Source organism: Schistocerca piceifrons, chromosome 4, assembly GCF_021461385.2.
Source record: "Schistocerca piceifrons isolate TAMUIC-IGC-003096 chromosome 4, iqSchPice1.1, whole genome shotgun sequence".
In the NCBI taxonomy this organism is placed as follows: domain Eukaryota; kingdom Metazoa; phylum Arthropoda; class Insecta; order Orthoptera; family Acrididae; genus Schistocerca; species Schistocerca piceifrons.
Window position 1 is genome coordinate 152,094,060 of NC_060141.1, and position 22,923 is coordinate 152,116,982.

Consider the following 22,923-nt stretch of genomic DNA (forward strand, 5'->3'; position numbering starts at 1 on the left):
TTAGTGCCACCACCTACCACAACTTGATGAAACTATAGTTACTAAAGCGGGATATTGCACAACGTCCACGAAAAATTCCGCATTTTTTTCAACCGATAATGCTCGAGAAAAAAAACTATGTTGCATCACTTATTGAACGACCCTCGCGCGTTCCATTGCCCATCTTATTCTTTACATGATGTTCATCTTAGAACATCTTTACAAGAGACCGTTCATTCTGTTCAGCTGGTCTTCCAAGTCGTTTGCTGTCTGTGACAGAATTGCAATATCATCTGCAAACTGAACTTTAACTCTCTGTACAAATTTTTCCTTGGTTTCCTCTACAGCTTGCTCAATGTACAGACTGAATAATATCAGGAAGCTGTTAAACCCCGTCTTAACTACTGCTAAATTTTCATGTCCTTACTGCAGTCTGCTTTCTGTACAAGATGTGTGTAGCTTTTCGCTCCCTATATTTTACTCCCGCTACCTTCAGAATTTCAAACAGTGTAATCCAATCAGTACTGTCATATAGATAAATGTTATAAACGAAGATTTTCCTTTCCTCAACCTATTTTGTAACGTGAGATGTAGGATCAGTATTTCTCCAAAAACCAAACTGATATTCCCTGTGGTCAGTTTCTAAGGTTTCTCCATTCTTTTGTAAATAGTTCCTGTCAGTATTCTGCAGTCATGACTTATTAAACTGATACTTCGGTAACATTCACACCTGGCTTCATCTACCTCCTTTAGAATTGGAATCGTTACATTCTTCTTGGAGGTTGAGGGTATTTCCCTATCTCGTATATTTTACACACCAGATGGAATAGCTTCCAAGGATCTCATTAATTCTGAGGAAATGCCGTCTAGTCCAGGTCCTTATTTCCACTTAGGTTTTACAGAACTCTCTCAAATTCTTCTCGCAGTTTCATATTTCACCTACTTCTCTTTCTACAATATTGTCCTCAAGGCTGTTTCTCTTACACGGGCCCTTTATGTACACCTTCCACCTTCTTTCCCTTATTTGCTTAGTACAGGCTTGACGTCTGAGCTCTTAATGCTCATACAGGTGCTTCTCTTTTCTCTAACGCCTCTTTAATTTTCCTGTACATTGCATCTGTCGTTCCCATCGTCATTCTCGCATATGCAGAATACCACTACCTGTCTAGCCGTTCCTACTTCGCCATTTTGCACTTTCTGTCAATCTCATTCTTTAGACGCCTATATTCCCTATCACCTGCTTTATTTGCTGCATTTTTATATTTTCTCCTTTTGTCAGTTAGATTCAATATCTCGTCCGTCATCCAATACTTATCACTTGGCCAGTTTGATCCTGTGCTGCGTTCACCGTTTCATCTCTCAAGGATATCCATTTGTCTCTAATTCTCACCTGCTTGCAATTTTTACGGGTTTTGACTACAGCTCATAAATAAAAATTATAGACAGAGTCCAAACCTGCCCCTGGAAATTCTTTGCAGTTTAAAATCTAGTTTCAGAATCTCAGTCTCACTATTATGCAATCTATTTGAATCCTTCCGGCGTCTCCAGGACAGTTCCACGCACATACCTTCTTTCGTGATTTTTCAATCATGTAAGCTTCGTGACTCATAAATCCCTATCCAGTCCTTATGATTGACTGACCGCATGGTTATCTCGAAGGTCCTGTACGAAATTCATATAGTATCTCCACTCTACGGGTTTGAAAGATTAGCATAACGGATTGAAAGTCAAGTAGCGATGGTTAAGACGCTCGTGCCTCACTCCGGAAGAAGGAAGGAAGATTCTGGTTCTACGTCCAGTTGACGTGTTCCTTTGAGACAGAGCATTCTACATCTACATCCATACTCCGCAAGCCACCTGTGTGGCGGAGGGTACCTTGAGTACCTCTATCGGTTCTCCCTTCTATTCCAGGCTCGTATTGTTCGTGGAAAGAAAGATTGTCGGTATACCTCTGTGTGGGCTTTAATCTCTCTGATTTTATCCTCATGGTCTCTTCGCGAGATATACGTAGAAGGGAGCAATATAATGCTTGACTCCTCGGTGAAGGTATGTTCTCGAAACTTCATCAAAAGCCCGTACCGAGCTGCTGAGCGTCTCTCCTGCAGAGTCTTCCACTGGAGTTTATCTACATCTCCGTGACGCTTTGGCGATTACTAAATGATCCTGTAACGAAGAGGGCTGCTCTCCATTGGATCTTCTCTATCTCTTCTATCAACCCTATCTGGTACGGATCTCGCACTGGTGAGCAATATTCAAGCAGGGGGGCGAACAAGTGTACTGTAACCTACTTCTTTTGTTTTCGGATTGCATTTCCTTAGGATTCTTCCAATGAATCTCAGTCTGGCACCTGTTTTACCGACTATCAACTTTATATAATCTCTCCATTTTAAATCACTCCTAATGCCTACTCCCAGCTAATTTATGGAATTAACTGTTTCCAGTTGCTGACCTGCTATATTGTAGCTAAATGATAAGGGATCTTTCTTCCTATGTATTCGCAGCACATTACACTTGTCTACATTGAGATTCAATTGCCATTCCCTGCACCATGCGTCAATTCGCTGCAGGTCCTCCTGCATTTCAGTACAATTTTCCATTGCTACAACCTCTCGATATACCACAGCATCATCCGCAAAAACCCTCAGTGAACTTCCGATGTTATCCACAAGGTCATTCGGAAAACTTAGGCAAGGAAACCGCCCGCTGTCTTGTTGATCGAAAAATGAAATTTGGAAATTTGTGGTAAGGTCTTATGGGACCAAACTGCTGAGGTCATCGGTCACTAAGGTTACACACTAATTAACCTAACTTAAACTAAGTTACGCTAAGGACAACACACACACACCCATGGCCGAGGGAGGGCTCGAACCTCCGACGGGCGAAGCCGCACGGACCGTGACAAGGCGCCTCAGACCGCGCGGCTACCACGCGCGGCTCGAAAAATGACAGCATTTGCTTGAGGTGGTTTAATGAAGCCTGAACCAAGATGGACAGACCGTGATTGGTTAATCGCTAACCCTGAATACGATTCCGGTTTCTTATTCACTGCGAAGTTCTCGATCGGTTGTATATTATTCGAGTTACGGGATCTTTGTTTTCGCTAAATGACAGTACGCGCAAGAGGGGAGGGGCGTATTTTGAAGTACGACCAATACATTTTTCCATACAATACGGCATCCACGTGTCCTCTGTAAACGGTTTTACACAGTTTTTCGACGATATTCGACATATATTCAAAAGAGCAATAAAGCATTGTAGTGGTTGTCATCTGTAGTGAAACATCTTCTTAAAACTATCCGACTTTGTGGTAAAATTAAGGCCCAAATACAAAGTCGTGCTGAAAAGTAATGCCCATAAGCTTTTATGTGAAAAATAAAACAAACGTTAATGACCTCCTACATCTTTAGTCTTCATGTTTACATATTTACTTCTCAACATTCCCCCTGTCGACGAACACATTTCTCCCAACGAGAGACCAGTTTGTTGATGCCGTCACTGTAGGATGTTTGACTTTATTGGTGGAGCCACAACCTCATGTCTCCTTCCATAGCTTATCACTATCAAGGTGATATACTCGAAAGTGTTCTTTAAGTTTTGGAAATAGATGAAAATCGGGTGGGGGCAAGTCGAGACAGTATGGAGGAACATCGATGACGGTGAACCCAAGGCGTCGGATTGTTCCACATGCCGCTGCGCTCGTTTGTGGTCTGGCACTCTCATGCTAAAGGAGAGGGTGCTCCGTATAGGACAAACTCTTCGAATTCGAAACGCAGTTACAGCACTCTGTTTCTCACGCACCGACATTGTTGCGTTACACACCGCAATTTTACTCGCTACAGTTTCTGTCTCTCTGGCGGTTGAGGGCTGCAAATATGTAGGTATAGAATGTAGAATGTCAATAACGTTTGTTCATCGTAAAAATCTTCGAGAGTTTTTACATAAAGAATTCGGAGGCATTACTTTTCAGTATTCCCTCTTTCGCTCGTACAGAGGAGTGCCACCTCTAATATCAAGTGAAAACTGTTCTGGCATCCGTGAAGTTTCCTTAGAGGTGAAAAGTTTCACATCAGAATTTGACAAGCTCTCGATTGCTTTTCTTTTCTTAAGCTCGGAATCTATTGAAAAGATAGAGCGCCCCATCACAATTCGTGGCTACTACAATACGTAACTCAATAGTTACGATTAGCATGCGTGCAGCAATGTAACCCACCTCCACCAGTACCATCACCTGCCGAAAGAACATGTTTCGTCATCTTGAACGATTTAAAGAATATTAGGCAAGTTCAAGTTACGCGAGGCAACTTGTAGACTCCAAAATTATAATAAATGCGCAATTAAGTGCGATTTGTGGTAAAGAAGCTAACAGTCACTTTTAAGACGATTTATTTCCAGCTATAGTTGAGATCAAAGCTAGAATCTCGAATTTATTGAGCATAAATCACCAAACCATTCTCTTGAATCCTCAGTAGAGTCTTTATCCTCAAATTGTCCGCACTTAATCTACAAATTTTCGACCTTACATTCAAGAAATCGGCAACGAAGAAAAATTTGGTGAACGCTATTAGTATGAAGTGTCTTTAGGACTGCGTGACGTTCACCATCCGTGAAAAAGTGTCTTCGGAGAGGATCGGAGGAATGTTGGCCTCGCGTGTTCTCACGTTGAGTTGGGTTCGACTGGGGGAACAGCCGTTCATTAGGACGCCATACATCTCGCGCAGTCTCGTTTTGTCCCGGCGAGCTGCATCAGCCGTTATTTATGATTACTGCGCGCTCCTTAATGGAGTCACGAAACGCATTAATCAGGAAATGAGCCTCGTATAAGGTTACCGCTACCAGATTGTTTGCACTAAATCACTATTTCTTGCCGTGCCTGCGAACGGACTGTTCCAACATTCGAGTCAAAAAAGAAAATGCACAGTTCTTCAAACGTCTGTTGAGATGGTGCGCGTTGGGGTTGCATAGCTATCACAACGAGAATCGTATCGCTAGGTGAACAACATTTAACAAATAGATTAGCATACACCAAATGCTCGTAGACGTTTACAGTACATTAACTCTCTCATATTTTGATAAGAGTATAAACCACTCATCTGATTGCGCTAATGCGTGAAAATACTGCAGTTACATTGCCACAATTTTGCTTTGCTCGTTTATTTGAACGGGCGACAGGCAGCATAACTTAGTCATTCCATGGTAATCACTCACTTGCTGGCTTGATACTGCTCTTCATGCTGGTCTATCCTGTGCTAGCCTGCACGTCTCTGCATAACTACTGCACCCTACAATTCATTTCAATCCGGTTACAGCATTCAAGCCTTGGTCTCCCACTACAACCCGCCTCCCCCACTTCTACCATTACCAAATTGATAATTCCTTGAAGCCTCAGGATATGTCCTGTCAACCGATCCCTTCTTTTAGTCAAGTTGTGCCATAAATTTCTTTTTTCCTAATTTCGATTCAGTACCTTCTCATTTTGTATTCGATCTACCCACCTAATTTTCAACTTTTCTATATGGCACCACATTGCAAATGCTACTACCTTCTTTTTGTCTGAATTGCTATCGTCCACTTCCATACAACGCTATTCTCTAGGCAAATACCTTCAGAAAAAACATCGTTACAGTGAAAATTGTATTAAATGATAAATTCCACTTCTCAGAAATGCTTTTATCGCTATTGCCTGTCTGCATTTTATATCTTTTCTACTTTGACTATCATCAGTTATTGTGCTGCATAAATAAAATACTCAGCTATTATTTTAGTGTGTCACTTCCTACTCTAATTCCGTCAGCATCGTCTGATTTAATTTGTACTTAAAGACAGTATTTATGTATTTGAAAACCAGACAATATTTTTTGTATATATACCTCGTTACCACATGCTGTGGATTTCCTGGATTTTATGTAATTTAGAGTAGTTGATTTGTTTCACAGTTTGCATCTGCAACCTTATAAACGGCCATAGCAAGAGATTGGGCTTTTGGAGCTTCAAACGCCGAAGAATGATAACAAAACGGAATCTATGAATTCGCAAACTCGGGTAATAGCAGCCACACCAAGAGATTACCACAGGCCGAAGATTTTTCACGCATGAACGCGCCGTTCTCAACTGCTCCACTGTTGCAGTTAAGAGCTCCTCCATTCACGCCTGCGCAACCAGACGTGTGGTTTGCATAATAGAGAATATCTTTGAGCAACAACGCATAACCAAAGACCGCGAAAAATTCACTCTCGCAATTAGCAACCTGGATAAGAGGACAGCAGCGATAGTCTCCCATATAATCATACATCCGGCGCTCCAACAATCATACACCACACTTAAAACGGCGTTGATCGCTTGCTGCATGAAATTACGTGAACACGTCTTTTCCTGCTGATGCATCACGAGAAACGCGGGAACAGAAGTTTTGGAAACATTTAAGAGCTATAGTCGACGCAAGCGTGATATCCAATGAATTGTTACTGCACGTCTGGCGACAACAGCTTCCGCATCAAGTTCAACTGACGTTGGTTGCGTACGAAGGACAGTTTCTCGACAAGCAACTGCAAATAGCTGACAGAGCTTTCACTACTCAACAGTCGACGCTCGTAGCGTCCATAGCAACGTCATCTGCCACCTCTGCAACGGATGTCAATGATGACTCATAGGAATGGTTAGAAGAATGAAGTTAAGCTGTGCAGCCAAAGATTACAGACAAAAATCGGGCATCGCTGAGTGGATCAGGGGCACTATTCTGTATTGTTCATACCGATCGGTGTAGGTGGTTAGTCTCGGTAGTGACGTAATTTTCCGTTCTTTATCGAAATATCCTATTCAGTAAGCTTCTGAGACCTGTTACCTAACGGTCCTCCTACCGATTTTACGACAATTGTATGGAGAAGTTTTAGATTTCGGTAGGCCCTGTCGATCGTTGAGCTGTGGTTTATGTACACATATAATTTGTTATTTTGAAAATATTTAGCGGTTTTAGCGTTGGATTTAGTGATTGTGTTACTAAAGAATCACCAGAGGACGCAACCGGTTGGAAAGTGAGTTCATAATAGACTAGTTTCCTTTGTTAGAAATATGGTTAGGTTAGGTTGTTACTGTGAATGATTACATAAAAAAACAACGTTTTCGGTCAATGTTCTCTCAAAATTCGTGTTATTTTTTATGCAAATAAGAGTTTAAAGATCATTAAATATCAAGACATCTGCTCTGCTTACGTATATTACATGAGTGTGAATTGACGTTACTAGTGACATTGTGTATTTTTTTCCCACAAATGGTTTAGTCAGTAATTATCGAAATGTGTTTACAACTTTCGAGTAACAATGGAAAGCAATTATGTGAAGCCTGACATTGGAAACCTTCCAAACTATCACGCATTTATGACTTATGCAGCACCGTTTGGCAACGAAGTCAGCCTACTTTCCTCTCCATAATAGTACAAGAATTGACCATCGTATTACTGTTGTTTGGCATGGCTAAGTGGCTAGCGCGCAGGTATGCGACACGTAGGACGTGGGCTCGAGCATGGATGAGGAACAAAATTTTTCCTCTTCATATATGCAACAAATTCTAAGACAATTTTATTCGTGTAAGTGAAGATTTTTCTGCAATATTTGTTATTACTTACATGTAAGAGCGCACTTCCTCAGTAATGATTTCGTGATTTCTGTGTGTTTAAAAATCGAAATATGAAATTGCTGTGAGTGAAACAACCTACAGTGACCTTTATATTTTTCTTGTTAGAAATAATTCACCGTTTTTTTCCGAATATGTAGCGATTTCCGAGTATGTGGTTAGACAGGAATCTAAGAGCACAACTTAAAATACTGGGAATGTAACTAGCAGCAGTCATCTTCATAAATTTGCTTGTCACAAGTATTTATCTGCGATCGAATCCTCAACAATAGTAGACAGAGATGAAAGATCTCCGCCGTAATACTTTTAGACTGTAGCACCATATACAAAACATTTTCATTCATGAGATGCATGTTATAAACTTCAACGAAGTTCAGGAGGTCTCGAAAATGAGTTTTTTCAATTTTGTTTTTAATACCCAAATCGTTGACGTATCATATAGGGAAGTGGGCTACTTAATCATTTGGATCTCTTGGAGCGAGTTATAGCCACATTCTGTTTATCTTGAAACTCTCAGAATCAATTTTTCGGGTGTTTTTATGCATGTATTAGTACAATGTGGTACTACACACTATTCCTAACTCATTTTCCGGAACGTAAAATCCAAAACACGATGTCAGGGTGAATGAGAATAAGATGACATAATGCGGCATTTACGACAATCTGCAGAATACAGTCAAATACGCTATATTTTCTGCACTTGGAAGAGTAGCGCGCCTGTGTCGTCTGCTAGCCGCTTATTGTTGGTGCAGTGCGCGCTGCAGTGCGCATGCGCGGATCTGCGGCCGCTTGCTTTTGACTGGCTTGCGCGACGCGAACCGACAACAGCGCTTCGGTTCTCTAGACCCGAACGGTATCGCTTCCGAAATGCATACTGAATAACGCAGAGGCTCTAATTCGAGTACTAGACCGTTCGGTGCTCTTGAGTACCGAAACGGTCGGCACAATAACAGAAAGATACAGAATAGGCACCCAGGAAACTGCAAGACGCGGTGGAAAATACGGCTACTTGGCTACATAATTTGGTGCTGCAGGCATCCATCAGGTTCACCAGCAACAAGAAGAGGTCACACTCCAAACAGGATCAAGCTCACACCGACAATTTTTCTGGTATCACAGACGATTTAGGCCACGAGCTATGAGATGCACAAAACCTTGTGGATACCCAAATTGAGAGGGCAGCCGGCTCTAGGTGCCACCGACTGCGACACTCACGAATGGCGCCGTATACGAACGAGGAACTAGGTGACAGTTGCAGGCAGCAACACCCACAGTCAAGGTAAGGCACTTGAAGGCTTCACTTGTGCTATACCTTTATGTCACCCTGCGTTACCCTGAGAGTATAAGCTAACATCGCACATATTACAAGCGGTTAATAGGCTCTCAGGCCTCAACTTCCTGATAGACACCGGCCAGGAAGTGAGTACCTTGCCGGCGCCGAGTTTCGTTAAGAAGGACACGTGGCAGCCTTTGAAATTGATAGCAGTTAACAATTCAAGTATAATCACGTAGGGTCGTAAAGAGCTCACAATAGATATTGAAGCGGCAGATATTATACAGCCGATCTTAAGCGCAGATTTCTTGTCTCATTTTGCACTCACCGCGGACTTGGCATATAACTCACTTACTACAGGATCAAATAGGGGCATGATAAAAGGTTTTCGGTGCAGTGCGGAAGAGTCTGTTTTAGGAGTAGTCAGTAGCTCAGCTATACAGTCTACCCAACAAGAAGCCATAAAGACTCCAGTAGTTTTATTGGCAGAACACTTAGCAAATGTAACAGACCTACTAAGGAGACTGCCTACACTACGTTTGTCCGTCCTCTTTTAGAATACTGCTGCGCGGTGTGGGATCCTTACCAGGTAGGACTGACGGAGTACATCGAAAAAGTTCAAAGAAAGGCAGCACGTTTTGTATTATCGCGAAATATGGGAGAGAGTGTCACAGAAATGATACAGGATTTGGGCTGGAAATCATTAAAAGAAAGGCGTTTTTCGTTGCGACGGAATCTTCTCATGAAATTCCAATCATCAACTTTCTTCTCCGAATGCGAAAATATTTTGTTGACACCGAACTACATAGGGAGAAACGATCACCACGATAAAATAAGGGAAATCAGAGCTCGTACAGAAAGATATAGGTGTTCATTCTTTCCGCGCGCTATACGAGATTGGAATAATAGAGAATTGTGAAGGTGGTTCGATGAACCCTCTGCCAGGCACTTAAATGTGATTTGCAGAGTATCGATGTAGATGTAGATAATACAGTGCATTATATACGCACCACCCCAGGTCCGCAGATTAACCCCAGAGCGATTAGTGGAGACAAAAGCTATATTTGAGAAGATGCTCCAGGCTGGAGTAATTAGAAAGTCTGACAGTTCTTGGGCGTCCCCACTACACCTAGTACGCAAGAAAGACGGCACATGGCGTCCCTGTGGCGACTACCTCCGATTGAACACGAGAACAATCCCGGACAAGTACCCCACACCAAACATTCAAGAGTTTACCTACGCTCTAGCGGATGCTAAATTATTCTCAGTACTGTATTGTAGTAAGGCACACAATCAGATTACTGTGACTCCGGCTGACGTGGCAAAGACGGCGGTGATCACATCATTTGGGCTATTCGAATTTCTGTTTATGCCATTCGGACTTAAAAATGCGGTCAAATCCTGTCAAAGATTCATTGATGAACTGTTCCAGGGATTACCTTTCTGTTATGCATATCTGGATGATATTTTGGTATTCTCAGAGGATATGCAATCACATGATAGACATACTCAGGAGGTACGACAGAGGCTCTGTACATATGGAGTAGTGTTAAATGAACGCAAATACGTCATGAGCACGAGTCAACTAACTTTTCTCGGCTATATAGCCTCAGCCGACGGTATACAGCCGTTACCGGAGAAGATCGACATATTGCGCAATCTACCCAAACCTGCAGGCTACAAACAACTTAGGCGTTACCTCGGTATGGTAAATTTTTACCAGCGTTATTTACCAATTGTCGCCGAAACACAGGCACCTCTTACGAACGCACTGGTTGGCAAGAATACCACAGGAAAGCGAAAGCTGCAGTGAACACCAGAAATGACCAAAGCTTTTGGCGACTTACAAAGAAGTTTAGAGGAGGCAGTGTTACTTGCGCACCCCATATCTGGAGCACCGTTGAGTATTGTAGTAGACGCCAGCCAGGTCGAAATTGGTGCAGCCTTGCAACAACAGGTCGATGGACATTGGCAATCTCGTAGATTCTTCTCAAAGAAGCTACAACTCCGACAGACAAAATGGAGTGCATATGACAGAGAGTTGTTGGCAATATATGGAAGCGTCAAACATTTCCGCCCATGTATTGAAGCCAGGCCAGTAACAGCTTTCACTGATCATAAACCTATAGTGTTAGCTTTCAGCAACATTAGCGATAAGTGCCCACCAAGGCAGTCCCGCAACATCGTGTTTGTCAGGCAATTCACCACGGATATGAGGCACATCAGAGATGAGGAAAATGTGGTTGCAGATTACTTTTCTCGTGTTTGTGGTGTGACCAGCACAATAAACTACGAAGAACTCGTGACATCACAGGAAGCGGATCTGAATCTACAGAGGTTATTGACGGACCACACAACAGGGTTACACTTACAGCCGATACTCAGGCCAAGGAGAAGGCTTAAGTTATGGTGCGATATATCACGGCAGAAGCCGCGCCCATAGATTCCACAACCATTTCATGAGGCAGCATTTGACAGTGTTCATGGCCCGGTACACACAAGGGCAAATGCCACGATCAAGTTACTGACAACACGTTTCGTCTGGCCATCAATTAAAAAGGACGCTAGGGAATGAATTCGCGCATGCCTACAATGTCAGCGCTGCAATGTAGGACGACACGTTAACGCGGAAATTGGGAATTTCACAGGATCACCAGCAAGATTTGCCCATGTCCATATGGACTTGTGGGTCCACTCCTATCTTCGGATGGCTATAAGTACTCGTCAACAGTGATAGACAGATGCCCGAGATGGACGGAGGCCATTCGGATCACTGTCGTAGCGGCAGAAACTGTTGCAAAGGCGTTTGTTTCTCAACAGATAGCTCACTTTGGGTCTCTCTACATATCACAACAGATCAAGGCCGCCAGTTCGAGTCTAGTCCGTTCAACGAGCTAGCTAATTTGTGTGGGTTTCAGCACCACCATGCAACAAGCTACCATCTAGCGAGCAATGGTGTGGTGGAACGTTGGCACAGGACATTGAAGGCAGCTCTCATGTGTCATCAGAGATGCTGGACAGAAGCATTACCATTGGTTCTCCTTGGATTACGGACGGCATACAGGATGGACATCGGTGCCTCAGTAGCGCAATTGGTGTGTGGGGAACCATTGAGAACCCCGGCAGATTATCTAACAGCCGCCGCATCACCAATGCCAACAAACCCCTCATCACTGATACGTGAAATCCGTGAGCATGTGGAAACAATGAGAAGGCATGCAATATCTAGATATGGTGAGCGACCAGTTTTCGTGCACAAGGCGTTGGCAGACTGTACACATGTCATTCTCCGCACAGATTCGGTCAGAGCGCCACTACAATCTCCATATGCTGGACCTTATCGAATAGTACGACGCAACACCCATACTATTGACATCTCATAGAACGACAGAACTATTAGAGTTTGTTTTTGTGGGGGGCTGTTCCTGCATTTGAGAATTTTCAAGTCAGTCTTGATGTTTGTTGGGCTGTGTTTCAAGTCCGCAAGGTGTTCAGAAAATGTAAATAGACAGATGTTGCTTTTTAATGTTCTTCTGTGTTCTGTGTTTCTGGTACTAAGGTTCCTCCTTGTCTGTCCTACAGAAAATGATTTACCTTTTTGGCATGTCACTTGATAAATACTAGATTTGTTGTGTTTCTCTGTGCTTGTGTTTGCTGCTCTTAGTTTTCTCTGTACTGGTTGTCTGCCCTATAGGCTATTTAGTCCTTGTTTTTTGAATATGTTGCCTATTCTAAGGGCTGCTTTGCTGTTGTAAGTGAATGTGGACCATTTTCTTGTTGTTATGGGTGTTTCTTCTTCATGTGTGCTTGTGTGTGTGTTCTGTGTTTGTGTTAGGTGTATTTATATTCTGTGTGTCTGTATGTGTAAGTTGTTGACAGGTTGTTTGTTTTTGTAGGTGAGTATACCCTCTAATTTTTGCTTTAATTTTGCGATTCAGTTTCTCTGTAATGTTTGTATCATATCCATTCTGTATAGCTATTTGTTTGATTGTAATTCGCAATTTGTAGTTATCTTCACTTTCTGGAGTTTTGTTCAATCTATGCAGCATATACTGGAAAGCGGATACTTTCGTGCACAATCCGATGACTAGAGTATTTGTGTAGGCTGTGCTGGTGGTGGTAGCTTTCCTGAGTATGGAGAATTGGTGTTGGTTGTTGTGTCTGTGTATGATGAGGTCAAGGAAACTTAACGTTTTGTAATTTTCTCTTCCTACGGTCAACTTTATTTTGGGGTGAACTAAGGTTGTGGAGTTCTTGGATGTGAGTCTGTTTTTCATATAGAAAACATGACGTCATCTGTATAGTGATTCCCGTAAACTACTCTATAGTGTTTGGGTCTTACTATTATTTAAAACATTTTGCTTTCAGTGTGATTGAGAAAAGTGTAGGCAGGAGTCACCTGACTTGTGACCCCATGGGAAGTGAGTAGTTAGTACAACTGGCTGTCAGTCGGAAATAATTTTTCTGTGCCATCAGTTTTAGAATGCTAGCCATTTCTTTCTTGTGGGGTCTGGGAATGGCATTCTGTTGTTCTAATTGTATGGACGATCTTATATGGTTCATATTTTTAGCTTTAGACAAATAAGTTAAAAGCTGTATTCTAAGAGTCAGGAAGTACGCCTAATATTTCTGGAATGAGAAAAAAGCGTGTGATACCCATCAACGCACTTGGGAAGCGAGGGAGTATATTGGTGTAGAATCACAACAAATATCCCTAATTCGGAGAATATATCGCCAATCGTACGAAGCAGTTAAGGTAGGGAGAAAGTTGAGTGAGACATTCCAGACATTGAAAGGATTTAGACTGAACTAAGTATATCGCCAGCTCTGTTTAAAATATATGTACAGTATGTATTGAAACGGTGGAATCAGTCATGCAGAGGTATTGGAATTCCTATCGAGCATTGTACTATATACACATTATTATTTGTCGATGGTCAAGTACTGATAGCACGAGATAGAAAGTATGTCTAATTTATCATTAAAAAGTTAACGGAAACATTTGAACGAGGCGGGCTTAGAATAAATATGAGCAAAACAGAATATTTAGTAGTGGGAGGAGATGGAAGGGGCGCAGTACTGCTGCAAGGAACTATAAAATCTGTAAAACAGTTTAAATGCTTAGGGTCGATTATCCATTCCTCGGAAAGCTGCGAAGCAGACGTGGAATGCAGGATCCAACAGGCAATAGGAGCAATTAAAATGCTAAATGTAATGTTGTGGAGCTGGACAATATAAAAAAGACAAAGAAGAGGAGTCTGCAAACACTAGTGGAAAGTATACTAACATAGTGAGAAGAAGGATGGACCCTGGGAGAGCGGTAGAGAAGCAGATTACATGCAGTGGAGATGAATGGAATAAGGAGATCAGCCAGGATATCCAAAACAAAGTGGAGAAGTAAAGAGGAAATTAGGGAAGTAATGGATATGGAACAACGAGTTGTGCAAATAATAAAAAATAGTTCTCTTCAATAGCATGGCCATGTACGGCGAATGGAGCAAGGACGGTGTGCAAAAGCAATCCTGGAATGGTCGCCACCAGGAAGGAGAAAGCACGGACGGCCGAGGTTAACATGGAGAGCGCGAGCAATTGGAATAATGAGGAAGAGAGATGTGAAAGAGGGAGACTGACATGATCATCAAAGCTGGCGAATGGGAACAAGGGACAACCGCTAGAGTTTGGAGAAGCCCTTAAGAGGAAAGCAAGCGACAGTTTTTATTCATTAGAATTTAAAGACTTCTGTTTTTTAATTATTAGCACGAGCAGTAGAATACGAGGGATAACCATAAAGCTTTAACTATCGCATCGAAAAAGTTAAATTACTTTCTTATTTCTTTGTATGCAGGTAAATGTCGGCAATCCTGGTACACATTAACACACCCGCGTCACAGTACTGAAGCACGACTTTAGGGGAGCAAATAAAAATGGCATAGCCCACTGGTAAAGTACAAATTTTACTGTTGTACAACCAAACTACTCGAGGAAGATGGTAGGCCGGCCGGAGTGGCCGAGCGGTTCTAGACGCTACAGTCTGGAACCGCAGGTTCGAATCCTGCCTTGGGCAAGGATGTGTGTGATGTCCTTAGGTTAGTTAAGTTGAAGTAGTTCTAAGTTCTAGGGGACTGATGACCTCAGAAGTTAAGTCTCATAGTGCCAAGAGCCATTTGAACCATTTTTGAAGATGGTACATTGTGGTGTTGCTCCCGGAATGTGGAATTAAAGTTGGTCACACTTTGGTAACGACAAAATATTTTAGTACTGTTAATTGATGACCGTGACGTCAGTATCGTATATTGACGATGAATGCTGTAAAATATTTGCAAAAATGATCAAATAGTTATACTTACTCTTTTAAACTATTTTCAAGTGTTGACATAGCATTAATTTTGTTTTCCGTCTTTTTTTATGAGTAGAAGAGGAGGGTCAGGAACTGTGATTACGTTCTGGATCAGCTAGAGTGACATATTAGCACTATGGAAATACAAAATACTTGATGGAGACGGATAATGTTGCAACACGAAAGACTGGTCCGATATCTATAAAAGTTTGTGGAGATTTTCTTCCTATATCTTTTATTATATTTTACACTGATGTCTCCCATCTATATCGGTATGAGGTGTGCCCTCAAATGGTACAGAAACACTCAAGTTCTCTCTGTTGCATGAAAGCAAGAAGTCTCTCAATGCCGGCTTCAGGAATTTATTGTCGACCTGAAATACATGCTACACATGTTAATGCAGGTTGATGTCAGGAGACTGGTATGAAAGTATACGCCCTCTCATCGCATTTCAGGCACGATCTACGGGTGATAAATTAGGCGACTGGGCTGTCCAGTTAAGGACCCATGGTCCAGGCATTTGTGGTGTAGACTTTTACATTAGCATCTGAAGTATTCCATTTGGTACCCTGCTGCTGAAGGGAAGGACAACAGGATTAACCATTCTAGCCACATACTGGCATTTTTCCATGTTGTATCACCAAAACATGAAGAGATCTGAGCAGCTGTGTCATCAACTTTGTTACAGAGGAAGAATGCTTCATTATCTGACTAATAATATTTACAATTTTGGACTGATGCAGGAGGCAAAATTACAAATATTTAGAGAGCCAGAAAGCTTAATAGGTAATTTTTGGTTATAACACAAATTTTTCACGACCTGATCCCAATGATGTCTTGCCCGGATAGTAGGGAAAATCGATTTTATTGTCAGCCAAACAGACCAACGCAGAATGACCAACGTAAGGACGGGTATACACGTGAGAGTTTTTCACTCTCCGAGAGCCTTTGCGAGTAATACGTTTCGTGTTCTAGACTTAAACAATGCTATGGAGCAAGAATATATGTACATCACAGACGCATTACATATAATTAGAAGAAGATAATAAAAGACTTGTCACTGAAGAGATTAGGTCTAGCGTTAATATGAAAAGATGAATGAAAGACTAGCTCTCAACCTACTGTGCAACACACTGCAATGAGTAGTTCTGTAAATGTACACCGGCGTTGTCGGGACAGTCGAGACTACTGTCGCAATAAAAACGCGCTGTGAGTAGCTTTCAGCGATGTGTCGGCAAGAGAAGTAATGAAGAACGCTGCCAGGAAGTGGACTCAGTTGTGCATTTAGCTAGTTTGTACGAGGAAAGAGCAGTGTTACTGGACTACAGGAATTGTGATATGAAGCAAAGTATGGTGGCTGAAATGGCTACACTTTTTAACCCTTCGGCAGACGAAATTGACCAGCATATCCTCAGTTCCAGGAATCAGACAACGTAGTTTTATAATGTACATTAATTATCAGAGAGAAACAAGTAGTGTCATTTTTGAAAGTAATCATTTTGGAAATAGGAAAATTGCCGTTAAACTTCTAGTAATACAGCTCTATCTATAATTTTATACAAGGTGGTATTTATTGAGTGTACTACTAATCGGATGTTGACGAACAGATCTTCAGGAATAAATGTGTGTCTAGAAATGCTTAATGTATCAGACATCCACCCTATGTGGCTTTTGAACGTCTATGGATATCACGATGAAACTGGTGTAACGTTCCCAGAATGAGATTTTCACTCTGCAGCGGAGTGTGCGCTGATATGAAACTTCCTGGCAGATTAAAACTGTGTGCCCGACCGAGACTCGAACTCGGGACCTTTGCCTTTCGCGGGCAAGTGCTCTACCATCTGAGCTACCGAAGCACGACTCACGCCCGGTACTCACAGCTTCACTTCTGCCAGTACCTCGTCTCCTACCTTCCAAACTTTACAGAAGGAGAGCTTCTGTAAAGTTTGGAAGGTAGGAGACGAGGTACTGGCAGAAGTGAAGCTGTGAGTACCGGGCGTGAGTCGTGCTTCGGTAGCTCAGATGGTAGAGCACTTGCCCGCGAAAGGCAAAGGTCCCGAATTCGAGTCTCGGTCGGGCACACAGTTTTAATCTGCCAGGAAGTTTTGGTGTAACGTTGTTTCACCATAACTGTTACTTTACCGAATAGCTAACACTAGAAATGTTAGAGTCACAAGCAGTCTGTCTTTAACACTAGTAGATTTGCGCGTAATGGTGTTTAGATTGCCAATTTTGGGTCCAATTACAAAGAGTATTTCTCCATCTACATCCACGTCATTGTTGTAAGACTTTCGATACTGTTGTGGATTTTCCATCACAAGCTCTACAATGAGATTCTTGCATGCTTCAAAATTATCCCGTCGCCTAATCTTCTCTCTTATCCAGCACGAACACAGTTGTTTAGTTTCTTCTTTTCCTCTTAATGTATTAAAAGTGCAGCCCAACGATCTTCAATGGTTGCCTCTTCCAAAAAAATGTTCAAATGGCTCTGAGCACTATGGGACTTAACATCTGACGTCATCAGTCCCCTAGAACTTAGAACTACTTAAACCTAACTAAAAGGACATCACACTCATCCATGCCCGAAGCAGGATTCGAACCTGCGACAGTAGCGGTCGTGCGGTTCCATACTGTAGCGCCTAGAACCGCTCGGCCACTCCGGCCTGCCTGCCTCTTCCATCACGCAAGAAACGATGCCTGAAAAATGTCGTGGAAAGTGATATCTAAGCTCTCGCAGGCACTCTCATCCTGCCGTGTGTAAACGCTTTCGACATCTGCTCTCGCAAGACTTTCAGAAAGTACTCACAGGGAACTACCAGACAGTTCGACGCGCAAGTCGCCGAAGTGGCGTCAAATCGAAAGACTTGCACCAGGCGAGCGGTCTACCCGACGGGAGGCCCTCGTCACACGCCATTTATTTATTTATTTACCAGACAGTAACTATCAGCGAAATTTCCACATAAGCGCAAATAATTCTGCGAGTACTCTCAAACAGTACCAAACTGTCTGAGGCCAAAAAACTTTCACGTGTATCCTAGCCCTAAACGCAAGAGGGTCTTCCCCCACCTCTCCGGTCAGAAGCCATTGGAAAGGTCGGCGATGTTCCCCCCTCCCCGCCCTCTCCCACCCTCCCCCAGCATGGCTGACTACAAAATTACATTCTTACAGAGAAGGCTCCCTACTGTATTTCCTCTGACACTGAAACGACATAGACGTGTTCTCTAAATCTAACGGTCTGCAAATTTCGGAGAGAACCTATTGGCAGAAATCCATCGTGCCACCAGAGTATGCACGCACTTTCCTCGCTGTGATTATGCATGCTCGCGGCTTGCCTAGCGAGCTGCCTGCACACCACCTCCTGATGGTGACGGCGTAAGACTTGCCGCACTTACGGCCCTTTGCACTCGAATTAATGATCTCTTCTGGGCATCAACACCATTTCCTGTACGTTTCATAATACGGTTACTCCTGTCTCACTTGTTAAGACTCCATAAGGACTGGATGAGTATTTTATTTTATTTCTTTTTTGTTTAACTTTAATTCCTTTGGAGGACTATCTATCCGATGAGTGATCCGGAATTTTGGATCAATGTCGTCCCCTGCTGTAACAGCTACCTCGCAATCAAACGTGTTTCTAAATGGTCAGTGTGGAATGATGTCACTCTTCTTGCCACGTCGTTGTCCTGTGTTCACCTCGTCACCATTCGTTGTGCAGGCATTGCACAACTGTCAACTGCCTTTGAGAGCTGTCGGTATGATGCTCTAATGCCTCAAACTCTAACGATTCGACCTTCCTCGGAGTCTGGATAATTGACATAAGCTGCACATGCACGTCGTCTGGGCATGCTGTGTTGCAAAACTCCACTTGAAAAGTTACAGTGAGTTAGCCGTCGTACACTAGCGCCAATCTTTGTCTGAAGGGCTGGTTCTTTTCTATGACGAATCCACTGAAAACAAGTCCGCAGAAAGGTGAAATCTTTACCAACGTATCTCTCTTGCATAGGAACACAATCAAACAATCGAAACTCCAGGTAGGAATATCAACAATGCAGGAAAAGATAGACAGCTATTTACCGTAAAGAAACACGTGAAGTTGCAAATAGGCACGACTAAAACACACACATGTAGCTTTCGGCCACAGCCTTCGTGATTAAACAAAGACACACACACACAAAACATTCACACACACACACACACACACACACACACACACAGATACACACACACAAGCAAGGACACCTCACGCAGACACGTCCGTGAAATCTAGTTGCCGGCCGCGGTGGTCTAGCGGTTCTAGGCGCTCAGTCCGGAACCGCGCGACTGCTACGGTCGCAGGTTCGAGTCCTGCCTCGAGCATGGATGTGTGTGATGTCCTTAGGTTAGTTAGGTTTAAGTAGTTCTAAGTTCTAGGGGACTGATGACCACAGATGTTAAGCCCCATAGTGCTCAGAGCCAGCCGAAATCTAGTATCTCGGACCGGAATGCATGAGGTATGCTTGCTTGTGTGTGTGTGTGTGTGTGTGTGTGTGTGTGTGTGTGTGTGTGTGTGTCTTTCTTTAAAGACGACGGCTGTGCCCGAAAGCTACATGTGAGTGTCTTTTAATTGTCCCTGCCTGCAACTTTACGTGTTAAAAAAAAATGTTCAAATGTGTGTGAAATCCTATGGGACTTAACTGCTAAGGTCATCAGTCCCTAAGCTTACACACTACTTAACCTAAATTATCCTAAGTACAAACACACACACACATGCCCGAGGGAGGACTCGAACCTCCGCCGGGACCAGCCGCATAGTCTATGACTGCAGCGCCCTAGCCCGCTCGACTAATCCCGCGCGGCTTTTACGTGTTTCTTTACGGTAAGTAGCAGTCTACCTTTTCCTGCATTGTTCCAAAGAAATACTTAAGTTCGATAGCTTTTGGTCAGGTAGTTCATGGTTCAATTTCTTTCACTATAGTTACAGACGGACCTGTCTTGTTTTCACCGTCATCAGTTCGTGCCAGTGTTTCTTTGTTTTCACTTTTCAGGAATATGGTAGTATTAACAGTATAATGACGAGACACTGTGACGTTATTGTCGATTCGGAAGTATTGTGGGAAGACGAAAGTACAGAAGAAATTAAAAAGCGCAGTATACACTTCATGATTATCAGCTGTATAATTCTTTAGAGCCAAATGACGTCGAAAAACACGAAGGCAGACCTGAAATGGAACTACTAGAAAAAATGTCTGCAACGTTCTTGGAAGTTGATAACACTGTAAGGAAGCCGCAAGCAAACAGCTTCGAAGTCTGGCAGTCATAAACATAATTAGGGAGAAGTTAGACTGCAATCTGGTCTCTACTTTTCATCTAATGTATCGGACTGGGAACTTTCAACTGTGAGAACATCGCCATCGTGTGCAATAGGAGGTCGATGCAACGCTCGTTACCGGCCGCCGATAGGAGCTGCGGCCGTGCATCGGCGCGGCGTAGGTGTGTGGTGGAGGGTGATGTACGCAGTGAGTGCCCGCAGAGCGCAGACCGCATTCCTCGCCAGGTGGACTGCCTGCGACGCTGCGCGATTTATGGGGAGTCGCTGCTTCGTAGCCGAGCCCAGCTACCGGGCGCTATACGTGTAGCCTGCGGGGCGGCGGCGCTTGTCTTCCAGAAGATCTGTTCTGGACGGATCACTGCGCAGTAATGGTCAGTTGCCTGCATGTTCGGAGGGAGTATGGTTTATGCTGGACAGAAGGAAACCAGGAGAGTCGAACCTAATATAGGGTAAACCTGTAAGGTGGCTATAATTCCGCACCTTACAAGGACTCGTCTACATGCTTTGCCGTGATTTGCAATCGGAATTAACTATCATTTGATAGCTGACATTGTCACATACACCTGGTAAATAGTTGTTAACGTTTATATCATGAAAGGTGATGGATTGTCTTTATTATCCAAACGGCTTAATGCCGGTCAGTGTGGCCGAGCGATTCTGGGCGCTTCAGTCTGGAACCGTGCGACCGCTACGGTCGCAGGTTCGAATCCTGCCTCTGGCATGAATGTGTGTGGTGTCCTTAGTTTAGTTAGGTTTAAGTAGTTCTAAGTTCTAGGGGACTGATGTCCTCAGATGTTAAGTCCCATAGTGCTCAGAGCCATTTGAGCCAAAACGGCTTAATGAATGATTGCCTATACTAGCCGAGCTTGGAACGCCAGTGGAAAGGAAATGGCAGGAGTAACTCAGGCCCTGAGTGAAAAAGCCCGCACAGGTGTGCTGGTCCTGCTTAACACAGGAAGTAGCCCAAGGCCGACGGTCGGGACACCTGAGTACCGAAGCACAATAGGGGGCGGACGGCTGGTATTGTAACGAGGCCGAAAGGATAACCGGATAATACTTCGGAAACTTTGAAAATCTTGAACGCGACAGAGAGAAACGAGGAAGCGTTATATCGGAAACCACGCAGTCTGGGTTATTTCCGAGTATTTTTAGTCTGAGAAGCGTACCATTGTATGAATTCCTAATTAACGGGAATAGGTATTTCCTCGCAAACTTTCCGCGCTGGTCGACAAAAGACGAAAATACGGTTGGTCGGCTTTCGGAAGAATCTGTAGAGAGGGAGAATATTTCATGGTTTTGGGAATATGATTCGCCTTCTAAAATTACGAGGGAGGGGAGCTGAGCTTTGCAGGGACGCCAGCAGTAGAGAGAAAGTGGTCTTCCCTTTTGAGCGCCCGTGTTTGACGGTCGCTCAGTATCAGATTTTGTTAGTACAGACGAACTTGCTATCTTTGCTCTCAGGAGATTTTATAGTTAGTGAACGGTTAGCCACTGTATTGTTGCGGACTTATACGATTCTGGATCTCGCCTCCGGGTAGAAGGTCGTCGTTGAGTACGCAGCGTTCAATGATTGAGAGCACCTCTTCTGTCTATACTCACGTTGAGACGTTACCTAAATTCCGTCATAGTGGATGGGAGTTTGCGTTTCTCGTCTCTAGAACACAGAGAGGGGAAGACAGTATTAGACTATACTAGTCAGAGGACCGCCTTCTGCCGTCCTAGTGTTTGAATGAGGGATTTTTTTATATTTTGTAGCTTGAGTTCTTCCGTCGTCGCAGACATGTAAGAGAGCATTCACTCTGACGCACCGGACACAATACATACGGTGATATTGCTAATTGCTTCATCTTATTAGGGCTATAAAACTAAATAGATCAGGTAACTTTATTTCCACTGTGGTTGCTTACCACTGTAGATCATCTTTGAAAGTAGTGTCTTCTAGTATTTGCTACCTATATGATGTCAGTCATCTCGCGTTATTTATCTCAGAGCCATAAAAAGGGCAGATTTGGACAACTGATCAGTAATATTAGTTAGGAAATTCATTTGCATCTCTTTATGTCCATACACATTGATATATAAACATCTGTGATATGCGACGGTTGTTCAAAAAGTAAGTTCCGATCGGTCACGAATTGGACACCACAGTGAAAACCCGATGAAGCTTTGCACAGATGTGTTCGGTAGCGTCTCTAGTATAACCGTCGATCGCATCAAGACGCTCTTTTTAGTTGTGAGTGCACTGTGAGCGAGTAAAGGTGCGTAGAACAACGATGTCTCCCGCCAAGTAGGAGGGCCCACTTCCTTCTCCATGGCAATTCTCAGCAGCATTCTGCAGGGGAAGTGAAGACGCTCCTGTAGCCTTTTCAATGGGAAGTGTTCGATCACCCACAACACAGC